This window comes from Cryptomeria japonica, chromosome 1 (assembly GCF_030272615.1).
Source record: "Cryptomeria japonica chromosome 1, Sugi_1.0, whole genome shotgun sequence".
NCBI lineage: Eukaryota > Viridiplantae > Streptophyta > Pinopsida > Cupressales > Cupressaceae > Cryptomeria > Cryptomeria japonica.
Genome location: NC_081405.1, coordinates 140,522,733 through 140,537,476, shown reverse-complemented (window position 1 = coordinate 140,537,476; position 14,744 = coordinate 140,522,733). Strand labels below are relative to the sequence as shown.

General features: G+C 35.2%; 3 non-coding genes across 3 annotated transcripts; 1 reads left to right on the top strand and 2 right to left on the bottom strand.

The window, feature by feature from the left end:
- Window positions 1-11,800: 11,800 nt before the first annotated feature.
- TRNAR-ACG (transfer RNA arginine (anticodon ACG)) lies at window positions 11,801-11,873 on the bottom strand. The gene has a single exon. It is a non-coding gene; the product is annotated as a tRNA-Arg (tRNA).
- Window positions 11,874-12,392: 519 nt separating this feature from the next.
- Window positions 12,393-12,473, top strand: TRNAL-CAG (transfer RNA leucine (anticodon CAG)). Its single transcript has one exon. It is a non-coding gene; the product is annotated as a tRNA-Leu (tRNA).
- Window positions 12,474-12,695: 222 nt separating this feature from the next.
- Window positions 12,696-12,776, bottom strand: TRNAL-CAG (transfer RNA leucine (anticodon CAG)). Its single transcript has one exon. It is a non-coding gene; the product is annotated as a tRNA-Leu (tRNA).
- Window positions 12,777-14,744: the final 1,968 nt, after the last annotated feature.

Here is a 14,744-nt window from a genome sequence, read left to right as displayed (position 1 = left end):
GTCTGCTAGTGAGTCTAGTCGTTTGTTTTTAGTTTCAATTATGCAGTTAGGGTAGTTTCTCATTAACTCTTTTGAGTTAATTTTATCTTGGGTTCAAACTATTGGTCTGGGGACCTATTTATATGTTCTGTAATGACTTTATTTGGGTTCACTAAGTTTTTGAAAACCTATTTCTTGGATTTTGCTAAAAGACTTTGTGTATGTGGAAGGCTGATAATCATCTATGAATGAAAATCGAATGACAGTTATCTTTGATTTCGAATCTGTGTGTTTGATGTCTGAAATTGGATTTCTATGAAAATCTGTTTCAAGTAAAGATCTGTTATAGCTTTCTATGTGCACGGAAAATTACCAGCGGGATTCACCTTAAAAGCTTTTCATTTTGTTTTAGTGTACATGTGAAGTCTATCGGCTTTATACAAAGAGTTATATATAAATCAATGCTTGCGTTCATTTGGTGTTGACTTGTGAATGCAATAGCCTTTTCTATGCTTTCTGGTGAAAAGTATAATATTGGTTGTGTGTAATTTGAAGTTGATTGAATATTTGCTAGAGGGAGCTATACCTAAATTTAGAGGTTAATTAATATAATGATTTTCCAACTATTTGGTGAAATTTGTCTTTCATTTCTTGGTCTTAAGGGTATCCAAATTAACTAAAGTGCGAAAGAAAAATCTATTTACCAACACAAAGAACCCTCCAAATAACAAATAATGTGATTATAGCAACAATCCACATTTGAACATGCTTAATGTTGCCATTATCAGCCAAATCCATTACTCTTAATTTCTCTTTCTATATTCCCTTCTCTTGTCCCTCATACATGATTAAATGCCTTATCAATGAATAATGCTTGAAATGTATTGAACGACTATCCTTCTTGATAGAGGCCAGACCTCTATTAATCTCATTTGCCAAAAAATCAACATAGTTGTTGGTTCTCCAAATCACCAAATGCTAAGACCTAAAAGATTAAAAAACTTTATACTTAATCTTAACATAGGATTTGCCCAATTGACAAGAAATAAACCTTTTCCTCTTCACTTTAGGCTCTCCAGGACCTAGGCAGGTAGACCTTGGTAATACTCTTAGATTCTTACATATTTTAGCAGAGTATTACATTTAAACAGATTGCTCTCAACCTCTTTAATCAGAACACACATGATTTTAATCAAGAATTGGCTTGACTCTAATTCCTCATTATTTCCCCATCTCTGAGAGAAGATATAACTTAAATCCTATAATTAACAGCAAGAGGGTCTAGAAGGATTTTAATAATTTTGATTTGTTTATGAAAATACCCAAGCCCTCAATAGACCAGTGCCTGAATCTAGGTTACAGAGTCAAACATGAAATTATAGCAGAAATAATATGAACAAATAGAACCCAATCAGTGCATTCCAGATGTTAATGCCTTACATTAACAAATTCCCTCATCTTGTCACTCAAATCCTTCTTACATATCCAACCTGTGTACCCAAAACCACAAACATTTACTCAGAGCATTTAATTCTTCTCTTAGAAGAAACCCATGAATAAACATCACATTCACATGAAACATTGTGAAGACAATTTTCAAATATTCTTGATATTCAAAAACTCATACGAATTTGGATACAAACTTGAGACTACATTTGTTTGAACAAAGAAATTTAACTCTCTCCTTGAAAGAGATCACTGAACAAACATAGCCGAATCAAAACCTTCTTAAGGCATTTAATTCATATAATCAAAAGTATACAAATTGGAGACAATTTCATGACATAAACACTACAATCCTAGACACTGATGCACTTGCTCATAAAATCAAAACTACTGAATTAACACATTCAATGTGCAACCAAAAAGTCAGAAGCTATCCTATTTACATGCCTCAGAAAGAAAATTTTCAGAACTCCTACAAAAGAGAAAGAAGAAGAATATAAACAAGAAGAAGCTTCCAGAATTTTTCCAATTTCTGCCACATGTCTTCTTCAAATCTGATTTGTATCTGCCATCTGTCCTTCCTCCCTCCTCTCTCTGCAGCTGAAAAACATTCACTGCCCCCTACACGGATCTGCAATTTTCCATTTTGTCTAACATAAAATATTCCTCTGCTTCCTTTCTTGTGAAAGCACTCTTCACCTTTTTCCCTTAACTGAAAAATATTTCCTTGTTTGCTTTATCTCTTGTCTTCTAGTGAATAATATTATGATGCACATTATTACAAAATTATAACACTTTCCCTTAGTACTTCTGGAAAACATTTAGTCTTGGTGAAAATTATTCACTCTATTGTTGCACTTTTACTCACTTGTATGGGCAATTTGCAACTCCAACATTTGATGAAACTCTTCTATGCCCTCTGCTTTACCCTTATCTTCCACGTTCTGCATGCATCTCTACTTGAGCATTTCTGATTAATACATCTGACACAAATCCTTCATTTATTTATGCCTTGAAGGATGGTGATACCCTACTTAATGGCTCCCAAATTTGCATGCAACCCCATACTGGCAATCTGTACTTACCTTCGAATTTCTTAAGCCTTTTTATCAAATCTATTTTGCGCATTACCTGCGTACATTATGGCCAGGTGACCACGTTTCTCTGAGGCATCGAGTCAAACGTTTTGCAAGCCTTGTCAATGCTTCCACATTTGGCTGAGATCCGATACACTATTACCGGGCTCCATTCTAGCATAAATGAATCCACGGCTTTACACCCACCATAGCAATTCACACTTCCTTATTTTAACCTTCGCACTTTGTGTACATGTCCACCAAGTGATCTGCAACATCTGATAAGAAACCTTTATCATTACGCATTAATGGATGTCTGTAACCCGCTCCATGGCTCGATTTTCTGCTTATTATGGTGTGAGCAAGGGCCTATGCTGGCCGAAGGGCGTGGAATTGGCAATACATCTGCAAATTGCATTTGTTTCGGAAGACTTCGAGAGCCTTTTCAACACTGCTAAATGTATTCTCTTGCAAGTTTCAAAAGCTTTCTCAAACGCATTCTTTTCAATCATCACCCTTCACAAGATGATTTCTGTCTGAGGCATTCATTGAATGATTTCCATGCCCTCTCAATTGTGCTCTCGTTCTCACATGGTGCCGCCATGGATGGTTCGCAATAACAGACAAACCCTAACAGTAGAGCAATTCTTTAGGAGATTAGGGCACAAAACTATATTTACTCGGCACTCGCTGAAGCATGCTCTTTTGCTTTGCCGAGTGCTGAGCATTAACTCATCCATTAACACACTTTGCACTTACCTTCCAATCTTTGCTAATATAACATCCTTCTCGGGGCTTGTTGGAATTCCCTTTCTCATTTAACCGAGAGCCCCGAGTTAACTTCACTCGGGACTGGGTAGAGTCTATTTTATGACTTTGCCGAGTGCCGAGCCTTTTCTTTTCCTATTTTGCAAAAACCATTAGGGACCCCACATTTTAAAGTATTCCTTTTCCACTCAGGGCACATATTTAATAAATTTTTAAAAAAAATTATTAAATAATATTAATGTCATCATAAATTTTTCTTAAACCTCATATTTCATTTGTGAGTGAATCTAGGCTATCCTTCGAGAGGTGCCTATTTAATTTTAGGGTATAAAATTGATTAAAAATAGGTACCTCTAGAAATATATCTCTCGGTGTATCTTATATATATAATATTAATATATATAAGCTAGTAGCATGGAAAACATTAATATGTGATTATAGCATTGTATTATTAAATATAGTTATCTTAATATATAAGAATACTATTATATTTATAATTATTATAATTATATCCCTAACCTTAATTTCAGTTAGGGTTTAGGGTTAGGAATAGTAATAGGGATAGGTTGTGGGTTATTAGGGTTAGTGCTAGGGTTATGGTTACGATTAGTGCTAAGGATTATTTCTAAGGTCAAGCGGTTAAGGTTTGGTTAGGTTAGGGTTAGAATTGGGGTAAGGGTAATGATTATGATTAGAGTGAGGATTTATGGCTATGATAAGAATTATATCATGGTTGGGATTAGGGTTAGAATCGTGGTTAGGTTTAGGGTTATGATTAGGATTATGGCTAGGATTATGACTAGGGTTAGGATTTATGTCATGGTTAAGGTTAGCGTTAGGTTTAACATCATGGTTAGGGTTAGGTTGAGGTTTTGGGCTATGGCTAGGGTCAAGGTTTTGGTTTTCAGTTAGGGTTAACTTCTAGAAAATCTTGAAAAAAGCTAGGGATCGTGTTGAAATTGCACACGGTCCGACCAACTTTTTTTGAAATCTTTTAGGGATGATAGATATTATAATTTTATTGCAAAATCCAAAAACACAGCTAATCTGGAGATATCTAAATCGGTCATCTTAAAAATTAGGGTTTTGTTGTTTAACCACTGAATTTTCATAACAAAAAGACAGATTTGAGTTGCAACTTTGAAATAGAAACCACATATGAAACAAAGAATTAAAATTTGACACCACACAAGCTTAATTTCCTCAAAATGAAAAATTAGGGTTTTGATGCAATTAACTTCTAAAATTTGCAAATAGATCAAACTTGGAAATGAAAATTTGAAATTCAAATTACACTTAATTAGATCTAACAATGAGAATTCAGAATTAATGTGTAAGACGTCGGGTTCACCAAAATGTAAAGTGGAAAATTGGACCCTAGTGACTCCCCACCTAGGAGAGAGAAAGGAAGTCACTAGGATGATTTTAGCTTGCGGGAACTTTACATTCAAAAGAGGAGCTTGAATCCGCTAGATCCAAATCTAAGGGAAACAAGGATGTGAATTCCAAGTGGATTGCAAGGGTTGAAGTGTGATTTTCCCTCTTTTGTAAATGAGAAAGTTGACTTGTTGACCATTTAGGAAAGAGAGATAAAATGAGTGAAATGAGGAGCTACCGGTTCTGGATCGCGTTGTAACTTCGGATCTGAGATATTTAGACTAATACGGATCTACCCTGCAAATTTGGAGAAAATTCATCGGGATCGTGTTCAAAGTGTACACGGTCCTCCAAAAAACATGCGAAATGAAAAGGGTTTTTTCGCTTCTGTAAATGGAGTCCAAATCTGAAAATACAGCTGCGCACATGCAAACTACACCTAGAAAAGAAGGGAAGAAGGGTTTTGGATAGGGGTTTGCCTCAGTCAAACCTCGGTTGAGGAATCAACCTTGAAGGTAAATAATTGCAAATGATTGAATGTAAACAATGGAAATGTATACCTTGTAGATCTGCAATTTGTTGATGATGATTACTTTGCTTCTTGAATGAAATCACAAGTGTTGCATGAAATGGCATGTAACATGACAAAACCCTAACACACAGATATGCTTGCAAATGTTTCTCCAATGGATGAATGAAGAAGACACATGAAGAAAAAGACTTGATAGATGCATGAAGAAGACCTTTCGCTTGACTTTCCACCTATCGTATCTTTTGTGTATTTCCTGTCCTTGCAAATGAGAAGACTAACTCCCTTTTATACATGCCTCAGATAATTGATTCATTTCACCAAAGGCCGACATTGGGGAAGTTTGGAGTCCCAAAATGCAGATAGGACCCGAGGGACCTATCTTGGGGCCACTCTAAGAGGGGGGATAGGGGTGCCACACCCTTGTCCTGGCCTATTTTGGGGTTCAGACAGGGTCTTGAGGCCATCTCGGGGCCTAAAAAAGGATATGTTCAAGGTGAAAATGCAGAGAGAAGTCTCAGTTGGGAAGAAAGATGTTGTCACCAAGATGAGGTCCTCAAATGTGGTTAAAATTGCTAGGGTCACAATTTTATGACACTACAGTTTTGCTACTATTTTATCCACTTAGTATACAATGCCTAACAAATAATTCCTTAATCTCACCAAAAGAACATATTTAGTCTTAATTTTTTTTTTTCGATCACCTTCATATACATATACCATCTAATTGGGGTAGGCTTGTCTATCCTAACATGCATGTATTCCCTACACTGTCATTTTGGATTTCATGAACACCCAAATTTTTCTAGACAAGATTCATGGATTTTGATCTTGTTAAAATATGACATGAGCTCCTTATAACTTTCAACTCTTTCTCTTGTCTATTAGATACATTGGTTGGCAATTTCCTTCTTCTAGCTTAGAAGAAAATCAAGTAATTCATTTGAGAATATTTTTATTTAAGAAGACCTATTATGGAAGTGGACTTGTATAAACCCTAAAAAATATTAAAAAATTGTAGCACATGTTAGTTGTGAATAAATAACAAAGAAAATAAAATCGAACTGAATAACAAACAAAACACACTTGTATGTGGTAAAACTCAACAATATGCCAAGGAAACATCCATAGGGAAAGGTATTAATGTTAATATTGCTCTGAGAATAAAAAATACAATCTTCAAATATTTGTTGCTATTACAACTAAATTTTCCTTCAGGACAACAAAGATATATAGATTATCTTCAATATAACAACAACCACCAAACTTAGAAATAACTAGTTTTTCCTTTAAAGAAAATAAGAATTATCTCTCAAGGGGGAAAAAAATATTTGTAAACATAAAAAAAAATCATTCTTTAGTTGTTGTCATTATCTAAGAATCTCCGCCTTGACAATATTTTACTTGATACTTGCCCACGCCCATTCATCACCTTTTTTGCAAGCCAAGAGAAACCAAACTCCACCTCAACATCTCTAATAATAATGGTTTTGTAAACATGTTTGCACAATTTTATGGTGTATGAACTTTCACAAGAGTTACTCCATCTCTATCAATAACCTATCTTACAAAATGATACTAAATTTAAATATGCTTGGTCCTATTATGATAAGCTATATTTTTTAGACAAATGAATAACACTTTGACTATCACAAAATACAATCACTTTGTCCTACACTTTTCTAAACTCATCCAATAGACCCTTTAACCATGCATGAGATACAACCATATACATTACCTTAGTAGTGGATAAAGAAACTATTTCTTGAAGCTTTAACATCCAACAATAGGTCGTCTTGTAAGAGTAAACACATAACATGAATAAGATTTTGGCAGTGGGCCAGCGTCCCTCGTAGGGATTCACGACATGGTTTAACAACCTCCTGTGGATTCTATAAGACTACTGGTTGTATCGGGCATTGATAGGTCGATATTTTGGTGCAACAACAACCCTAGCTTAACAAGTGGTATCAAATCTTGGTCACAGGTTCGAATCATGCAGGCCCTGGCGAGTGATGCTGGGAGGGGGATTGTTGGAAGTGGGCCAATGTCCCTCATGAGGATTCATGACATGGTTTAACAGCCTCCTGTGGATTCTATAAGTCTACTAGTTGTATCGGGCATTGATAGGTCGATCTTTTGGTGCGACAACAACCCTAGCTTAACATTAGATCTCCTTTTGTCAAAATCACATGCAAAATTTGAATCAGCCTAGCCACACATTGAATCATTGAAACCATTGTAGGTGATACAATAATCACTTGTGCATCTAAGATAACAAAGCACCCATTTCATTGTTGCCTAATGCTCCTTACTTGGATTTTCCATGTATCTGCTAACAACACTAACTGCATGTGAAATATATGGTCTTGTACAAACCATTGCATACATTAAACTTCACAATGCATTAGCATATAGTACACAATACATATAATATTTTTCTTCTTTATTACTAGGATGTAAACTTCAAGAATGCTTAAAATGGGAAGCTAAAAGGATATTTATTGGTTTCACATTTTGAATATCAATTTTAATGAGGATCTTCTCCACATATTTCTAGTATGATAAATAAAGTTTACCTTGTTCCTTTGTCTCTATTTATTTCTATGCCTAAAAATTGTTTTGCTACACCTAGATTATTCATATTAAATGTCCTAGATAACTAAGCCTTTAAATTGATAATTTAAGTTCCACCTTTTTGCTTTCTACAAGCATATCATCAACATATAACATTAATATAAGGTCATATGCATAAATTAGTGGTACCAAAAGATGCCAACTTTTTTGCCCAAAAGAATCCATTTGGCACACGCCAAATAGAATGCTGACTATATTTGTCACTCGCCAAATGTTTGCTTTGGGTTAGTTATCCTTCTCTTTCTTGCTTGCAAATGTTTTGTATTGAAAATTCGTCTCTCTCTCCCTCTCTCTCAATAGGAATGTATACATGAAATATAACATTTAAGTATAATAAGAGTGGCTTCAGATCTCTAGGAGTTATAAAGTAGATTCTAGGTTTTAGATCATATAAATTTTTAAACTTAACCAAATTTGAGTAATCAGTAATGCTCCTATCAACATTCTCTCGCTTTCTCTATCTCACTCTCTTTATCTCCTCCAAACTATAGACTTATAGATCTCTTTACATATCACTCTCTCCTCTCTCCCCCAAGATCTAGCACTACTTCTCTACCTCTCTCTTACCCTTCACTCTCTACTATATGTCTATTTCTCACTACCTTTCCTCACTACCTCCCCATGTCTATTTCTCTAGGTCTATCTTGTCCTCTCTCCCTCTATACCTCACCTTCCCTCCTTACTCCCATCTCTATCCTTTCCTTCCTCCCTCTCTCTTTCTTAGTGTTTCTCTCCCTTATCTCTCTATTCACTTGATCACTACCTCTCCCTCCCACCATTTCTCTCCCCATACTTAGGACTCTCCTTCTCTCCATATTTACTTCTCCACCTCTCCCTCCCGGTCTTATTATCCACATCTCTCTTCTGTCTATCTTTCCCATAGTTCTATCACCCCTCTCTCTCCAGGATTTAGGTCTCTCACCTCTATATCTCTTCCCTCTCTAGTTCTTTATATCCCTTTCCACCTCTCTTCATGCCTCCTTACCAATATTTCTCCCTTTGTGAACTTCTCTCTCTCTCTCTCACCTCTACCTCTTCCCTCTCTAGGTCTCTCAATCACTCCATGTCTACCTTTCCCTCCCTCTCTTTTTTTGTTCTTCTTTCTCTCATTTTCTCTCTCCCTCCCCTCTCTAAGTCATCACCTCTCCCTCCCTTATATAGGGTTTAGAGGATAGAGTGTAGGTAGCGTTTAGGTTATAGGTTTTAGGTTTGAGAGTATTGGTATAGAGATTAAAGTACAAGATTAGAGTATTTGTATAGGGATTAGAGTACAAGATTATAGTATAAACAAAGAAAGAGACAAAAACAAAGACAAGGACATTGACAAAGATAGAGAGACAAAGAGACATAGAGAGACAAACAGACAGACAGATAGAGAGACAAACAAACAAATAGACAAACAGGCATACAGATTGATACAGATAAAGATAGAGATATAGAAGGGGGTAGAGGAGAGAGGAGAGGAGAGAGAGAAGAACAAGTAGAAAGAGAAGGTTAATCAAGGAGGGAGGGAAAGGTAGACACGTAGTGAGTGAGAGACCTAGGAGGAGAGAGGTATTGAGGTGCATTGCAACCCGTAAAAAATATTACAAAATTATGATTACCAATTTTCAAAAGCCTAAACCCTAAGACAATGTCAGTCCAAGACTCCTGGTGATTGATCATCATATGATACTTTCCTTGTGTTTCAAAATAATAGTCAAGTCACTTATTAGGGTTTTTATTTTCCTTGTCACGTTGATTTTTTATGACCCCTTCACCCTTCTTATGTCTTAGCAAAAGATATTGTTATTCATTTTGATCCCCATATGAAAAATAATCTTCTTAAGTTGCGGCCCATCGGGAAGACCAAGTCTCATCGAAGAAACCTTTTGCATGTCCCTTTGACATATCAGTAGGCAATAGGGTGCTAAGATTTTGGTCGTGTGCCAAAATCTTGAAGTTTTCTTAGTTGCTATTACTCTATATAACATCAACATTCACCTCCCCATCGTCAAAGCCAAAGTGCCTATCTATGATATAATAAACGGCATGATGATTCTTAGCAATAGTAACATGAGTGGCCCATAATTCAGTATCCATATCATCCGATATAGTGGTAACAAATTTTCCCCATTCTCCTTTTTTTTGTAATGAAAATCTTTAATGTAACTCCTTCCCATATTGGGAGAGCCAAGCAAGCAAAAAGTGCCATGACTTCAAAGGCATTTTCTAGATCCGAGGCTCGCTCGTCTTCTAGTTATTTTTAATTTCGCTGATGCATACCAAAAACACATTGTTAAATTGACAATATGCATCAATGAAGAAAATTTTAAATTCAAATTCTTACCATGCGAACAAACTTATGGCTTAACAAAGAAAACAAAATGAAATTCCCTTTAGAGATCACAAATCGAAACTCTCAAACCTTAACTGAGCTTTCAAATCTTAAAATTGGAACCAGGAACAAATAAAAATATCATATCATAGAGCAACGGTTATAGGTGTTCTATGTGTGTTATGTGTGCGCATCAGTAACCATAGTGGAGAGTTGATTCGTGGGAGCAATCATAGCGTAATCTAAATAAATATTTTTCTCTGTCTGAATGCCTTGTATTGATTCATTTACTCCACCACACATTCATTGAAATTTAACAAATAATGATCCTTTGATCATTTCTCACTCTGAAGCGCTAAGAAATTGAATCAAAAAAAGGAATGACATTGTCAATTGCCTCATAGAAATGCATGCGAAATGTGGAAGCATAAAACAACATGAGAACTGTTTTTCTGCAAAGAAAGACTCTCATGAATGTCGTGGTGATGGAATATGCACAGAATAGACTTTGAAATGCATTTGGATATTTACACACGAATTCAAATGGTGACAGAGCTATTGTGGCCATCACTACCCTAGCAAACATGAATGCACTAGATCTATTAAAATAACTTTGAAGGTTTCAAACAAGTGGAATTCGCAAGCATGAAGAGCATCGACATTTATAAAAGCATAGAGAAATCAAAATTTCTGTCAAGATCTTCAGTTCAATCATGGAGACAATCGTGGAAGCAACAAGGAAGTTTTAAACTCTAGCATGCAATGATTCACAAAAATATGCACAAAATGATTTTCTTCCACAACATCAATGTGCTTGAACTATTCCAAATCTAAACTAATAATTGGAAAGTGGAAAAATAAATCAAGGAATAATAGAACATTATGTCATATTATCTCACAATACAAATATGCTGGCAGTAAACATCTAGTATTCTGTCTATGGACCAGATTTGTATAACCAATGAATCATAGAGACTACAAATAGAAAGAAAGAATGGGATATAGCAAAATCTTCAAAACTAAAAACGACATGAGACTGCTTTGATCAATTTACTATATTCAGTAGTAACACTAATTTGTAACCTTAAAATAAGCGTCGTGACATAGTTGCAATCTTGGACATAGGCAGTGATCTCATCTAGATTCTTTCCTCGGACTGCATTCTTGTTTGGAAATGGGGATCCGTGGCTTATTTAGATAGGGATTTGTGTGAAGAGAAGAAACCAAGCATTGCAACAGAAGATGGAGCAACAAATGATAAAGACGAGAGTTTCAGCTTAAAACGGTATGTACTCTTCGGCTTGCACAAGGGTTGAGATAAAACTGTGAAATGGAATGAATGGAATGAATGGAATGAATGGAAGGATATATATTTAATGAAAGAAGCTCAAACACCCCACCACTTGCAGATGTTCAAATCAAATGCTTTACCACGTCTTGTGAGCCATTACACTTAACCCCAAATACTTTACCACGTCTTGCGAGCCTGACATTGTATAGAGCACCTCTCGGGGTATCTTTAGCATTGTCCATAATGAAAGAGTAAACTTTATGATTATTGGGTTACATGCACTAAAATAGAAATTGAAAATTGAAACAAAATAGAACAACATTAAAAATACTCAACGTCAAGCGTGGCGCACCTTCCCAAACAAAAATGCGCCTAATATACGACTCTGCTGGGGATCGAACCCAGAATCTCTGGTTTCGTAGACCAGCGCCTTATCCATTGGGCCACAGAATCACAATGTGATTGAAGTGGAGTTTATGTATAACTTTTTGATGTTTACTCTGGTTCTATTTTATCTTTTTGAAATCTTCCACCTCACCACCCAATTACATCTCAATTATATTTTACTGCTTGCCCAGTCATATGTATAGAATTTGGCTTGGTATTCCCCTGTGTTTTGCTTGTTCTCATGAAAGAATAACTAGAATTAAGTGAAAGGATTAGTAGACGACTAGAATATTATCCGCAATGTTGTTGCCCGGGTTCGAACCGGGGACCTTCGGGTGTAAGACTACGCGTCATAACTGAATACAGCACAGCGCCATGTTTTCATGGCGTTAAAAGATCTTTTAATCCTAAATTTCGAAATGCAATGAATCAATCAGGACCGTAAAATAAGTATCTTTTGCCTCCTCGTAAGATATTTATTGCTGAATACAATTGTAGTTTTTTTTCTGTACAAGCGATCAATCTTACAAAGTGGTAAGTTTGTTTCCCGTTAAACCGGAACATTGAGAGAATGCTCAAACCCAGGTCAAGATGGCCGAGTTGGTATAATGCGCCAGTTTCAGGTACTGGTTTTAAAGGGCATGAGTTCGAATCTCATTCTTGACAGCACAGTTTCAGCTACTTTTAAAGTCGAATACAGGCAACAGGATAGCTGTATAGCTGAGTCAGTTTCAGCTACTAGTACGAAAAGACATGGGTTCGAATCCCATTCTTCAAAATTTTATATATAAGTTTATAATTTTCTTTTATGAAAATGCTCAACTTAAAAATATATGATAATGCTTAGCTATAGAGTTATCCTGTTACGTGCTTTTAAAATAATGGTGCTGTCAAGAATGGGATTCGAACCCATGCCCTTTCGGACCAGTACCTGAAACTGGCGCCTTAGACCAACTCGGCCATCTTGACCATGTAAGTTGGAGAGAATTCTAAATTAATAATCTTTAAAAATGTTGATTTAAGACTGACCGAATTTTATTATCAAACGGGAAGCAAACTGACATCCACTGTGTAAGATTGATCGTTTGTACAGAAGTAGACTACACTTGTATTCAGCAGTAAATATCTTACGAGGAGGCAAAAGATACTTATTTTATTGTTGAGTTAGGGTAGCACAATACATGGACTGGAGTTAATTATTTAAGGTAGTTGTTCAGTATCACATATTCATATGGGAGAATGAATATAGTGAAATTATCTTAAATTTGATATATTCTCTTTTCTTCCAATGTTCATTTCAAAGACAATGAACATTGATTAATGTAGTTAGTTATTTGTTAATAAATAATTGTTCAGATTTAGTTATATATACTTAAATTTATATATATAGAGAATGAATATAGTGAAATAATTTAAGTTTAATATATTTTTTATTTTGTGTGTTCTATATTTCTTTCACCATTAGTATTGTACTAATGGGTGTACATTGCATAAGTTCTACATAATTGTTTTTAGTCTATGTATTGATTTCATATATGCTGAAGATTTCATGATGGAATATTTGATTATCATGCTAAAACAAAACTCATGAGAAATCAAAATGAGATCACACTAGGAGATCAATTCAATCCTATTTTCAATAAGACTTGGTTAGTTTTCTCCTATTTGAAGATTCTCATTGAATTAAACAACATTGGAGTGAATTTCTAAAGATCAATGTACCTTACCTTTAGAAAATTGAAAAATCAAATTAGTATAATGTATTTTAATGACTTAATTATTTCCTTCAAAAGAATCATGATCCCTTAGGCCAGCTAGACATAGATATGAAGATGTTAGTCCTACAAGATCTCCCTCAATACCAAGAGGTTGGTCTTTTCAATAAAAAAGGGTAAAGTTACATGTCACATTGTTTTGAAGGAAGATACACAAATTCATTTTAAAAAGGATTAAGACCATTCCTCAAGTCTCTCTATGCAATTAGAATTCTTTCTTTGACATTCACCAAATATATTAAAATTTGAAAGCATTTAAATAATGGATCAACTATTAAAATATATATGCTAGAATGTAATGATAACTTACACCATTCGAATCAATAAAAATAATTAGACCATTCAAATCTCTCTCTGAAAATGCTACACCCATATTGTGTAGCCTAGGACATAGAGAATAGGTACGGATGTCCGTGTAAGCATAAACAAAGCAATGGGAACCATTATCTTTGTGTGGCGGCTCTTGAGGCATCTGAAGGAGGAGCACGGGTTCAAGATGAAAGATATAGATGTTGTAGTAGTAGTAGTAGTAGTGGGCATGAAAAGGATAGGTGTAGACAATTACAAAAGGAAAACATATATCCTCAAGAAACTGCAAAACAAAAGAATGTAAAAAAAACACTGATGGAATATGCAAAGAAACGAACTAACGTGTATGATAAGTTATGGTCAATAAAGTCCAATCTAGCTCAAGAAAAAGAATTGAATAACTTACAAACCAATTGTGTTATTTGTATAGAAATTTCATTGCAGGCATGACTGAGTAGTAGAGTAGCAAAGGAGCAATTGAGAAGCAACAATAGATGGCGTGGCTAAGATTCAAAGATGATGAACAAACTGAATCTTCCATTGTCCTTCAGTTTGTTTTATAGATTGAACCCGCTATTCCACCACTCTATCAACAATGACTCATTTAATTTTGTTTTTCTTTTTTAAATCATCCACTCTTTTACAAATTTTAGTTGGCATTGAAGAATGGTGACTACTGCAGATTGTCATTGCGAGGGTGCATTAAGGGAGACATTTCAATTGTAGAAAGCATTAAGAAAGACATTACAATTGTAATAATCACTATGATGCCACCAGCCTGCTGCCACATTGTCAACTAGTCTGCCAAGTTTTTTGACAAATGCATTCAAACGTCATTTTTTTCTTAAATTGG